Here is a 13,468-nt window from a genome sequence, read left to right as displayed (position 1 = left end):
GGTGGGGTTTTTTTGTTAGGAAGGCTACCAACAGCTGAAGAAATAAGCACTGTTTATTTTCAGGCCAGAGACAGTGATGAATAGAAGACAGGACATAAAAGCAGTTAAAAGAATTCCTTACAATGGCCACAGGAATAGAGGAGTATCAGACAACACCTCTCCCAGTCCTGACAAAGCTTGAGGGACAGAAAAATGAAAAGACAATTCTCTCTACCACCAGAACAGAGATGGAAAGTTTTCACTATTGAGAGCAACTTTAGCAAGGAATCCAGGATCTTCTCTCCAATTACTGAAGCTAGAGCTGGACTTCCAATATTATACTGCCCCTACACAAAGATTCCCTCACCCTTTGTCTTAAGCTCAGATTCACTCTCAACTCCGAGTACAACAAGCAGTATTTACCCCAATTCAAACCATTTCAACAAATTGTAAAAAACAATAGCAAGTTGTCATTTCAGAGAGGAGTTGTGTTAGGCTCACTACACAGACCCCAACTTTCAGTGATTTCAAGTAGGTTTAATTCAGTAGCAGTTTTAAGCAGGTTTTTTCTTTTCTTCAAATGAAAAGCTTAGCTCGGGGCTGCTATGCTTGCCACTCCACTAATTAGTCCACTTGTTCAATATATTCTGTCCTTCAAGTGGAGGACACAGCATAATGAACTGCATACACTTTCACAAGATTATAGGGACAGACAACTGAGGGACCAAGAAGATACTGTAACATCATGCTCTTCATTGCGTATAAGCAAAAGATAAGTTCTCGTTTCTAGCCTCACAGAGGATATACTATGATTTGCATGACAATAGGGGTTTAAATCTGAAAAGAAATGGAGCCTCCACTACATCAAAAATTGAAGAGACATTCTGTGCTAAAGCTAGATTAAGGTTCACAAACTAACACTCATGCCACTAGTAGCACGCAACCATCTTCACAGCAATGTGCAAGCCCTACCTGAATAACTAAGTATTTCCTCCTTACTACAAGTATGGCAGTTCAGACTTAAGAGCAACTGCTGCCACAAGTGACGCTGAGAGCTATTATGTTTGAAGGTAGGTCTACATGCATGAGAGAAAGGTCACAAAAATCAGAGGCAGAGACAAGTGAAAAAATTGCCACAGAACTCACTGGAAGAAAGAACCCAGGGAATATTCAGGTCTCTCGATTCCTTCGAGATCAGCCGCTTGACTGTACTGTAACCTCGAAGTGGTCATTTAATTCTAAAATGAAGGCTAGAGGCATGTTAGCTTCAGCTAGTGATTGCAGAGACAACATCACTTACAGACACAAATTCATTTTTACAATGAGAACTGGCACCTGATGCCTTAATTTCTCACTATGGCTTTAAAAATAGATCTTATCAACCTCTCTGCATCCTCTCATCGATACAATTTCTTTCAACTCCATCACCTTCTCCCCACACGGCACCATCTCCTTATGGGTTTCAACAAGCCTCCAATAGTCTTTGAATTTCTCAAAGGCAGTTACAAATCATGGTTTGTCACTGCAGTATTTAACACGATACACTTGCAACCCCTCCTATATGTTCAACATCCAAAAAGCAACTGATTTGTCAACTATTTCACTGATTTGTCATTTCTTCTCTATTCCTTCAAATAAATCACCATTCTAATTCCTTGTCAGCTTCTGCTGATGTACTGTCTAGCTTCTTTGGGGTGATTACTTTGCATTTCATTTATCTTTTAAGCACTAAGTTATTTAGCAGTAGAAAGTCACAGCAAATGCCAGGAAACTTGTTTCTCTGATCTGCAAAAATCTCCAATTGCTCAAATTTCTGTATTTTTAATTACAATGGTATACAAATACATGCACAGTAGTGAGATGCTACCAAGCAAGTTCAGAACCAGAGACACTTACAAGTCTCAAAAAAAGAGGTATGACAGATACATTTCCTGCTGTAAACTGACAACTCATTTGAGTAAAATTTATCTGCATATGACACACTAGTGTACCTTTTTCATGATAACTTTCAGTTAATATATTACTGCAAGGCTACATTATCACAGTCCTGCCTCATCACTTGCCCAGAGTCTTCTATTGGTCAGTCACTGATCCACATTCACACAAGCTGGAAGGAAAAAAACCCAACCATGCAATAGAGCTATAGACCAGTAAGTTCCTACATTTATATAATTATTTAAATGTCTCCATAAAAAGTCATTTATAGACACTTATCTAACAAACATTACTGACCTCAGACTTGAGAATAAGGAATTGTGCCTCAATAAAGAAAAAATGTTTTTCTAAACATAATTCCCAGAAGTCTATAACATAAAGGCACTGAGATAAAAGCTGAAGTTAGATTTTTTTTTTTTTAAGTTTCTAGCCTTTACTATGCATTTGAAATCTCCTGTCTTCCCACTCTTCCTCACTAAAAAAATTTAAACCCTTTGTGTGTGCTTGTTTGCATATCAATACTTACAATACTCTTCCACATAACAGAAACGCAAGAAAGAACATAAACGTCAGGAACACGTTGGAAAATGTCTTGTAATCTGTTATTTTCTGCATGCTTTGCAAACCCTTCTGATAAATGTCTTTCCTGTAATTCCCTTGAGAAATACTTTGTTGAAATGGCATTGGGACAGAATGTATGTTTTTACAATTGGCAATAAAAATATGCAAGTAACTTACCTAAAAAAAACCCCAAACATTTAAAGCATTTTCCTATAGAGAAAATACAAGTAAGCCATCTACAACAGAGTTCACATTTTTTCATACTTGTAATGAATTTTAAGTTTTTATAAGGTTAAGACAATACTAACGGAAAAGGTTTCTCAAGTAAGGAAAATACCTTTGATATTAGGATGATTTTCATATCACTACTCATTCAAAACAATTCACGTGAAGTCACACAGTCTAAAGATAACTTGCAGTTATTAATTCTATGGCTTTTTATATCCGAATGTAAACAGATGAACAATCAAATCAAATCTTATGTCAAGACAAAGACCACTTTGGTTGGTCTAATACAAATACTTACAAGATTTTTGTACTTCCTTGAAAGTTTCCTGCACTAGAACTAAAACAGCTTATTTCCTCTCTGTAAAGCTGCAGTATACCCACATACACAGGCTAGAGGGGATGATTGTGATCACCCAGACTGACCCATTTAGCATCAGCCACCTATCCTCTTTTAAAAAAAGAAACACAAAGAGGAATTCAAATCTACATAATGGTTACCCAGTCCTTTTAAAGACTGACAGTAAGAGAAGCATCACTGCATCAGTTGTTCCACATGGTAGTTACACACACAGTAAATTTGTACAAGTTTCTGTTGTAGCAGTCACTTAGATTTTGTTATGTTTTCGCAGGCTAGACCCTATAAGCTAAGAACCTATATCAATAAATTCTGACTAAGTTATTTGATAAATGTATCCTTTCAAGAAGTTAAACAAATGCAGTGCCTGCATTCATTTTTAGGACTAAAAATATGCCTTTAACTCATTTTCAGACTCTGGATCTTTTTCCAGTGTGCTAGCAACCCTTTCTGAATTCCAAAAGCAGCTGTATTAGTGCCAGCTGCAGAAGACATTACTACCTTGCCTGTTAAGACTCATCTGTTTTTATACCTAAGGTTTAGTTGCTCAGAGCTTCACTAAATGCTAATGTTCAGCTAGATTATCCAGTCACCTCCAACACCTCTTCATGTCATTGCTTCCAAGGAGGCCTTTGCCTGCCTATACCTGTCCTGAGGTATACTAGTTTAAATGTGACCAAATATAAAGTCTGGTTTGCTTGAGTACAGTCTTTGAAAACAAAAAGCTAAACCGGGTTAGTAAACCACAACTATTGAAAAAGTAGTTGTCACATTACCTCTCCCCAAGTAACCAAGAAGTTTTAAATTGATGCCATTTTGTTCAAAGACATCAAATTTCAGAAAGCAGGATGAATCAGGCACTGTGACTTTAAATTGACATTTAAAAAGCCAGGGATCACAAACTAATATGATTCAGAAGCTTTTTTCTGCCTTTCTTTTTCCTATACTCAGAGCTTAAAAAAAAAATCATTTGTGCTTTCACATTTCAATTAAGCGTTTGGTGTTAGTGAACAGTTTACAGAATCCTAATAATGTCACACAATGATTTATACACTACTGTCAACTGATGAAGCAGAATGGGAAACTGGCAAAATACTGGTGGCATAAGTTGAACATTACATGAACACAATTTTCAGGCCTCTTTCTCAAGCTGTGCATATTTTGATACAACCTAGATTTAAGGATAGGTTACAGAGTAGTAGCTTGCTGCTGCAGAGAGGGGAAGGTCTTGCTCCCTTCTCCTTTCTCACCTGGTTATGGCAATCTCCACAGCTTACTGGACTTTTCACAGAGCTGCTCTAACTCCCTAACTCTTCCCTTTGGGAGAATGGCAGGGAAGAGGGGAAGCTGGCTATCTTCCACCAGCTGAGGTACATAGTCAAAAGGACTCAGAGGGCTCAAATAAATACCAGAGCTTATTAAAAAAAGAATGCGTTTGGAACCTCCCACTTCCACACATAGTAAACGGTCATATTAAGCTACATGAGCCACCCCCAATCACCAAAGATAACTTGTTGGACTCATTCTGCTAGTAGTCCGTTGTAGAGTTTTCACATGACATCAAGAGAAGCATTGAGAAAAGTCATCTGCCTGCATGAAGGTAAGCCGAGTGCTAGAAGGTGCACACAATAGCTCTCCACTGCCTAAGGCTGCTGTTCTATGGCAGCCTAAGCCTATTTAAATATTAACTACTCATATCACATCATCTTCAGCCTGGCACCTCTGTTCGCTGGACAAGTCATGTGTTTCAGCATGCTAAAGAAACAGAATAGCTTTTAGTTCATTTATCAAATCAGTTTATGCCAGATTAAGGGGTGAAATGGCTCAGCAAAGGATCCAACAAAGCATTGCAGCTGGCAGAAGAAAAAGGGATGCAAGTAGCACAGCCAAGAGTAAGCGACTTACATTTCTATAACCCTATAGCCTGAGATTCAGCTCTCTCACTAAAATTCTAGTGGTGTCAGAAATGAAGAACGTTTGAAACTATTCCAGTAACTGAGGGCCCCAAAATAGTCATAAGTGGGAGGAAATATGATTACCAGAAAAAATTAGGATTATCTCATAAAATGACTTGACATTCTCAGGTTTTTTTCCTTCCAATCTAAAGCTAAACATTTATTCTCCTGATGAAAGCTGAGATTCTTTCCCATGAGTCTGGAAACAGAACTTGAATTCCACAAATTCTGATTCATTTGTTCTAACACGGGATACTTATTACACTGGCTCTTCATATCATATATGAATTGTAGCAAATATACTTTCTTATCTTAATTAAACTCAGCAGAAGAGTAGTTGAAGTCTATTCTGTCATGCTTCCCACATATTGAAACAGTGAGGATTTAGTCAAATATTGGTTTTCTCGATTTCATTTCATCAGTAGCATGAGTCGTGCAATACCAGCTAAAGCATACTGCAGTAAATGCACCCCGAGCCAGAAATCTGCTCCAAAAGAACACTTTAGTATGGTTACCTATGATAGTAACTGACTAGAAGACAGGACTGAAAAAAACCTGCTATGCCATGTTTTTTTTACATAACTACACTACTAACCAGGCATACATGAAGACCAACTTTTTTCCTGTGGTTATTATTCGATTTTGCATTGGCAAAGTTTAAACTCCAACAGAAACAATGAATCTCCTAATGCTACACTGCCTCCACTAAGTTTCCCAAATTTCTCCCAGTTTATCACTGCTTTGGTACTCTGTTTTGAATTGCAAACCTCCAGCTCCTGTTTTAGAGCCCTCCTTTGTTGATACAATCACAAACATTCAGATCCAAGCAGCAAGAACTAATGTAAAACCTGCTCATTAAGAAATACATCCTGAAGGAGAAATAAGAGCATTCTAATATACCTGTATAGTTCAGGACTTTTGGAGACTCCGAAGATTTCCTCATCTGCTCTAGAAATCCTATAGAATTTGTGATTAATGAGATATTCCAACAAGATGCTTGTGTATTTGAAGATACGGTAGCTTTAAATGGAATTTCTTTCTACAATAAGTCTTAAATTTTTATTCTTTAGGTATCAGAAGATGTCTTTGTCAATGCACTGGATAAGCGAAAATGCAAACAAGGAAGATTATGCTTATTCTTTAAGTAAGCTGTGGAGAAGCAAGACATGAGAAGAGCACTGTACCAAGGGAAATGGTTTAGAATGCCAGTAAAAACAAAACCAAAACCTTAAAACTAAAATGTACACCAAGCTTTCTTCTCTTACCTTTGTGTGCCATTTATCCTGTACTGGGAACATTCCCCTCCCACCCCCGAGTCTTCTTGGCAGAAATGTGATGTTAGTGAACTCCAGATTTAAAAGTGTAAAAGAAGATTCACAGTTTACTGTTTTCAGTACTTTGCTTGGTGTTGGTCTGTTTTCTCTGTTGTATAGTCTCATACTATTACCAGAACTTGTTTTGCCACAGCTCTCCAATGCTTTTCCAACTATGGAGACTGACACTTTCTCTTTCCATATATCGTCAGGCACAGCGTATTTTGAACATTAGTATGGGACACTAACTCCATTACATCAGAAATTCAACCTTTGATCAACATATAATTATGGTCCCAGAGTCATATGCCTGAGATTATTACTTAGCCTATTCTTACACAAATGACAAAGACAGTCCACTCTTCCAAAAAAAGTTCATTTGCATTACTGATGTTTTGTCCATTACTAGTTTCCAGTAAACAGTATTCCAAAGCTAGAAAACAACACACCATCTTACATCCAAGGCTTTGAAACAGCAGCCAAGAGAATTCCAAGAGAAACAAATTGTTTCTTTCTTAAGTAACAAACACAAAAATTCACAAAAAACACTAATTCATGTCATACCAAGTATTACCACCAATTCATTTTTAAGCTGGCCAAGAACAAGTGGAAAGTATTGGCCAATTAGTTTTATTCCTAAGCATATCACAAATGGATGCCATTACACAGAGCTCAACAAATACAAAGTTGAGTGTAGACTCTGCTGAACACTATGATGACTGCATAGTATTAGCAGCAAACTTAAGAAAGCTTCTTTAGGAAAAATAAAAAGTTAAGTCTCAAAGTATCCCATACTCACTGCAGAAGTCAGACTTCTCTGGCAGAACAAACTAGCTGAATTAAGTCGAAACTTTCTCTCTCCAACTGAAACATCACCATGACAACTGGCATGGCTGTTTATACATCACAGGAGGATAAGTATTCTAAAATCCCTAGATTACAGTACAATGAAAAAACTACTACTGAAATCATAACAGGATTTCTACTTAATGCTTTAGCATGTTTAAAGAACAAATTTCCTTCTAGCTGCACGTGTTGTATCCACTGTTCTCATTATTCAGAGTAAGTTTCTGTAAAGAAAATCTTAACTTATCTAGCATCCTAATTAAAGGATTCGGTTTTGTTTGTTTTAAAAGTCACACAATTACACATAGGTAGCTAACTTCAAATATATCCATCAGAAACTCCTGACATACATTTACAAACTAACATAGGAATATATTCCAAAGGTAAAACACAACAGTATACAGATTGCCATTTTTAAACTTTAAAAAGCATCAGGGACATCAAAAAATAGTTACTATACACATATAGGACAAGAGGAAATGGCCTCAAGTTGCACCAGCGGAGGTTTAGATTGGATGTAAGGAAAAATTTCTTTACTGAAAGAGTGGTGAAACATTGGAACAGGCTGCCCAGGGAAGTGGTGGAGTCCCCATCCCTGGGGGTATTTGAAAGACGTGTAGATGAGGCGCTTAGGGACATGGTTTAGTGGGCCTGGTGGTGTTGGGTTGACGGTTGGACTCGATGATCTTAGAGGTCCTTTCCAACCTTAATGATTCTATGATTCTATACCACTTACCTGAAATAAAAGGAACTACAGAACAGACACAGCCAAGTCAGACCTGCTTTAACCACCATTTGGTTAAGACTGTCTGAGAACCCATCCAACTAAAGCAAGCAACCGTACTGCAGGCTTATGTACATATTTAGGTCCCATCATAATAATAAAAAAAATATTCCTTGGTCGTCCATTAAGATTTTTTTTTTAAAAAAATCCCCTAATCTCTCTCATTCCCTACACTTGCTGGGACATCTACCACATCCAGGGGACAAACCAGGTAACAGTTGCAGCATCTGAGTAGCTTGTTACCCAGTGCAGTTTAACTTAACATCACAGCTAGTGGCACCTAAGGGGATTGTCCTATTCCTCCCACAAACCGCATGACTGTTTCTCTTGAGGCAGAAGTGGTGCACACAAATGCAGCAAGCTGGTTCAGGGGGCTAAAGTGGAAGCAAAGCAATGCCCCCTCCTGACAGTAACATCCCCTGAACTGCTGCATAATCAGATAAGCATCAGGATAAAGAAAAGGAACTGAGCTGGCCTTTCAGCAACTGTTTATTGTATCAGTATGGATCCAGAGCAGCTAAGGTTGAGTACCCCCTCGATTTCATCCATCATACAGTTTTATGTTACAGTTAAACCATGGGCCTTACCACCTCCCCATCTTATTACTCCCAGTCATCTTCACAACCAGCCACACTCACCTCCCCTGCACATACAGTGATGTTCATGCAAACTGTTTGGTTTTCAACTCGTCCAAGTCCTTGAACTAATTTACCAGCTAGATAAAAAAAGTTTTCATCTCATAAGCTCTTCAAAACAAAAAGTTTGCCAAAAACACACGTGAGCACTAGCATCAGAGGGCAACAGCAGCGAAGATTCACTAGCTCAAGCTCCTTCAGAATTACACCCCCAAGCAGAAAGCACAAATCATATATACCACCACTTACTTAAAGTCCTAGCAAGTTCTATACATGACAAGTATTTTGAAGGGCAATTAAGAACACTTTGTTGAGAGTTTCTTTTGGATGCAAACAATCCCTCAGACACCACGTTTCGTATTTGAACACAACAATAAAACAAAAGTAGACTTTCCCCTGGTAATTCACTAAATTGCCAAGAAATTATCTGCGTTCTGCACTGGTTAGCAGAAGGAAAAAAAAAAAAAAAGGAAAAAGCATTCAGAAATAAATTCCGTCAGTCTTAAGTCTCTTCAATTCGTGACTGACACTTTCACTACCCTCATTCTCTTGTTTATGTACTTCACACACTTACCATCAGTAAAAAACCTTTATGTCACTCAGTCTTTTGACTAAAAGAACTCTTCCCATTTTCATGGTACTGCAATTTTTTGAACTACAGGTTAAGGGTGTCAGCTGCTCACCTCATTTCTTATCCCGGCCATAATGCCCAAAAGACACATTCCAAAGTCTTAGATTCCCTTTTACCTGAAGAAACAGTACAAACAATCCAAGTCATAAGAACTTCAGAAACAGTGAAGTATAAGGTTTATTTTGTTATTCATTGTATGCCACGTAAGATGTATGGTCCAAAAGACTGAAATCAGTCAGCCAAAGTCAGCTATTGCCCCAGTCTCCTGCAAAGGACACCAGGATCATTTGTTTCTAGGATCGAAATTGTTAATAAGCCTCTTTGAAGACAACTTAGCACAGCTTCCATTTAAACATATTTACTATTAAAAAAAACTAGTCAGTAATGTTCTTAATGTCATTTCTGAAAGACAAGTTTTCTTCAAAGTGCATCAGCATTTGTGAGAGTAAGGTCAAGGAACGAGGAAGATTTCCTAATAAATTTAGAATTTAGAAGTATTCAGTTATTACACCATAATTGGTTTTGTTCCCCTGTAACACAGAACAAAGATTTCTCTCAGATAAACACAGTCATTCAAAACTAGCTTTAGCTGCAATTCACCAAAAGCTGTCCTTATCAAACTGTTATTAAGTAGCCCTTCAGAAATAGAATGTCAGTCTCAGGTTTGTCCCTAATAGATAGGTATGAATACTGCAAGTTATTCCTGTAATAAGAATTAACCCTCTGTGGGATTAACTTGCATACAAAAAGCTTTTTAACAGATACATCCCAACAATCCCATTATAGAAGAGATTATTACAAGGCTAGTCTGTTTTAAATTGCTTACCACCTGACCTATCCCACTGGGAGTAACACTAGCAGTGCATGCACAAACTCAAGTCCAGTTCTTTTGCCCTCAAAACTCAAAGACCAGTATCAGACTACACGTAGTAAAAACAAACGGCTGCCATCTGAGCTAATGGCTCCACCACTGATGCCACTGGAGCAACTACACCACTGGTAAAGGAACAAGCCAGTTCTGTAGTCAGACAATAATACATGGCCGACGTTGCAGATCTTGCCAACAGAGGCTGACCTACGTTACTAACGAAAGTTTTAGTTACCACTTGCACTGTATCTTTCAAATAGACACCAACTAGCCTTAGCCGCTTTCATGAACAAATCCACTGGGGAAAATAATAGTGGTTTCTGAAAACAAACTGTTCTTAGTAAATTCATACCTAGCGAACACTTAGTGTCAAAGTGGTTTTATCCACCACTCTTCATCTCTTAAAAAGAACTGAAGCTTAACAGTTCCCAGAAACAAAAGAAATATTCCCCCCTCCCTTTCTAAGGGAAATCATGGAAGTAAAAAAAATAAAAAAGCTTAAAGGAATGCAGAAAGCAACCTAGTTTTAGGAGCTCTCCAAAGCCAATCAAATTATAGATAGAAAGGGCATTTTATTAGGGTACATGAACAACTAGCAAAAAGAAAAAAGACAACCTTTCTTCATTCACCTACTGTCCTTGAAAAAGTACATGCATGTTCCCTTGAGTTACCCTTCTCTCTCACAGATCATTACCAGAAGAATATCCCCATTATTGTAAGTGCAGCCTCTTCACCTGTGCTCTAACATCTAACAGTTTCTCACAGCACATGCCACAATACTCAAAAAAACCAGCACAGCTCTGTGCACGCTTCAGTAACCGTGAGTGGGAATACTTAAGTTTTTCAACCACAGCCTGGGGAGGGCAGGAGGTACAGCAAGAATTCAGAAACCTATATCAGCTTGTTTTAGTGAAACATGCGCTTAATTTGCCTGCAACCTTTGTCCCAGTCAGTGGTAAGCTTGAGAAAAATCTCCTCCAAGAACTGGCCCTAAAACAAATCCTATTTAATCAAAGAGAAGCACTTACTATGGAAGGCTGAGCTTGCTTTGGCAGGTGAGAAGGTATACCTTGCTAATCAGGCACACCTTGATACTAAGTGACCCTGTATTTAAATATGTTGTGAACAGACGCACTAACAAAGAAAGCTTACAAAGTTAACTTGAACACATTAGTTTACAATTTTCTCAATTCCTGTGCTCTGATACTAAGAATAACTTTGTGATGTGGGTACAAAGCAAAAACACAGCTCACAGTCACTGCTTTCATTCAGAAGTCTAGGAGCACTGGGGAAATCAGCACGTCTTCTCAGTTCTCTGCGCAGTCCCTGGCCATCAGACATAGAAAGCCTGGTCTTGTCGAGGGAAGATGTCCTGCAAGACCAGAAAATGGAAGACAGTAAGAATCTCTCTCGGTTGCTTTCTTGCAAAGTACTAGAATTTGTTATAGTCACCTCCTAACACATAGAGGAGTTGGAACCCTATTCTCAGGTACTAAAGAAACATCCTTGTAAGAAACATGATTTTCTTCTCCCTTTTCTGAGCCATAAAAGGTATACCTGTCACATTACCCTCTATGTACCTCACCACGAGCAACCAGAGGAAAAGAATATTCTATTTACAATCAAGACGATGGGGTTAGATCACAGTGTCTTCAGTTTTTCCAGTTTGAAAACTGCTAGTATCCTATACCAAATCTAAGTTAAGAAATTTAAGACTAATCTGAATACTCTGCTTTAGCCACCATTTCTAAGCCTAGATCTCCTTAGAATTAATAATCTCAACTTCTATTTCAAGACATGCCAGATTTCTAGGGACTGAAAAAAAATTTAATCACTTTCCCTCAATTTCCTGGACTCTAAAGTTACAGCATTTGCCAGCAACTGGTATAGTTCTAGAAATGCAGAGCATCTCATCTCTTCTAACAAGCATATAATGTAGGTGTGCAAGAAAACAAAAAAGATAAAACAGCAATTCACTACTATCTTCAAATACCGTATAGTCTGTGTCCCCACACATATGGCCTGGATTTAAAAAAAAACAACAAACAGATCATGAAAATAAATTCTTTGGTTTCAACAGCTGGTTATGTTTATATTCTTATGAAATTAAGAATGATCACTTCAGAATAACATACATAAACTTGCTAGAGCACGGTTCCCCCAAATTCTTGTGCCCAGTTCTGTCACTATGTGGCCTTAGCCAAGTTTAGTCCACCTACACGACTTACTTTCCACAGGACAGAATGACGTTTTCAAAGATCTAACAAGACTTTACCTGCTGAAAAAGGCATTAACTGTACACCAATGAAAAAGTTTCCCCTGCAGTGGCACTAGCACTGACGTGACACCCAGCTTCTATTTGCTTAGAAGAGAGTAGTCCTAACCAAATTTTGAAACTTGAGTGATCTAGAAGAGTGGACCCCAAAGTGGGTCACACATGCAAGACAAGCCACTGAAGTGCAGGAAGAAAACATTTTTTTGAACATTAATAAACACTATTTTAAAATATTATTTATTTCATCTTTATCTTATCCTTTCTTAAATTCTATTTTTGAGTATGTTTTATAATGTATATATCAGTACAGTAGTACCTGTATATAACTGATATATCAATAAATATACATATATTGGGGGTGCATGCTAAAAACGTTTTGTTTTTTTTTACTGATAGGCATGTGCAGCCAAAAAAACTTGGAGGCCACTTCCCTAGAAAGCATAAGCTCCCTTTCTCTGTGAACAGGATCTTCCTTTTTTCTACTGAGTAAAAAAGAGGATTTATATTTGTCCTGCCTTCCCTCATTTCCCTAGATGCCACTAAGTTAACACCAAGATACACAAATCTTTCTCACTCACAAGATGATTTTGGGGTTCTTTCCTTAGAATATCCCCTAGCTCTTCTCAAAGGTCCAACACCATAACAATACTAATCAGTTTCACTTTGCTCCAGGAAGCGAGGACCAGGCCAGTTTCACCCTAGTGCTGGTATTTCAGGGGACTTGAATGAATGGCGCCTCACAAGGCACGTGGCTCCAGTGTTTTCAGTTCTGGGGTTGGGGCTTTTTTGTCATCTCGATGATAAGAAACTTAAGTTCCTCAGGAACAGGCAATTGAGCGTGAAAACCTGTTATTGGAAAGAAGTATCAGAAAACCATACTATGATAAATGACCTGCTTGACAAGGGAACAATAAGTGGACATAACGAAACAATAAATAAATAGAATTAAGGGGCTATCAAATATTACCTCCTATCACTCTGAGGGAGCCGAGGGAAGAGATGAGGGTTATAAGGAAGAACACAGAAAGCCAAGTGCCTAGACCTTCACCCAGCTCTTCCCCCTCACCCAACGCGAGCTCTGGCGGATCCCCGCAGCCCCCCTC

General features: G+C 38.2%; 1 protein-coding gene across 2 annotated transcripts in view; it reads right to left on the bottom strand.

The window, feature by feature from the left end:
- The window catches only part of HMG20A (high mobility group 20A), a 48,206-nt gene extending 35,058 nt beyond the window's left edge, over positions 1 to 13,148 (bottom strand). For both annotated transcript variants that reach the window (XM_009278839.1, XM_009278840.1), the window contains exons 1-2: positions 12,944 to 13,148; positions 11,344 to 11,462 (exon numbers count right to left, since the gene is read on the bottom strand). The gene's annotated coding sequence lies outside the window, so the exon portion shown is untranslated. The remainder of the gene's footprint in view (positions 1 to 11,343; positions 11,463 to 12,943) is intronic.
- Between the last annotated feature and the right edge of the window lie 320 nt (positions 13,149 to 13,468).

This window comes from Aptenodytes forsteri, unplaced genomic scaffold (genome assembly GCF_000699145.1).
Source record: "Aptenodytes forsteri isolate BGI_AS27 unplaced genomic scaffold, ASM69914v1 Scaffold258, whole genome shotgun sequence".
In the NCBI taxonomy this organism is placed as follows: domain Eukaryota; kingdom Metazoa; phylum Chordata; class Aves; order Sphenisciformes; family Spheniscidae; genus Aptenodytes; species Aptenodytes forsteri.
Note: the sequence above shows the minus strand (reverse complement) of the source record. Positions and strands in the feature narration are given on the sequence as shown.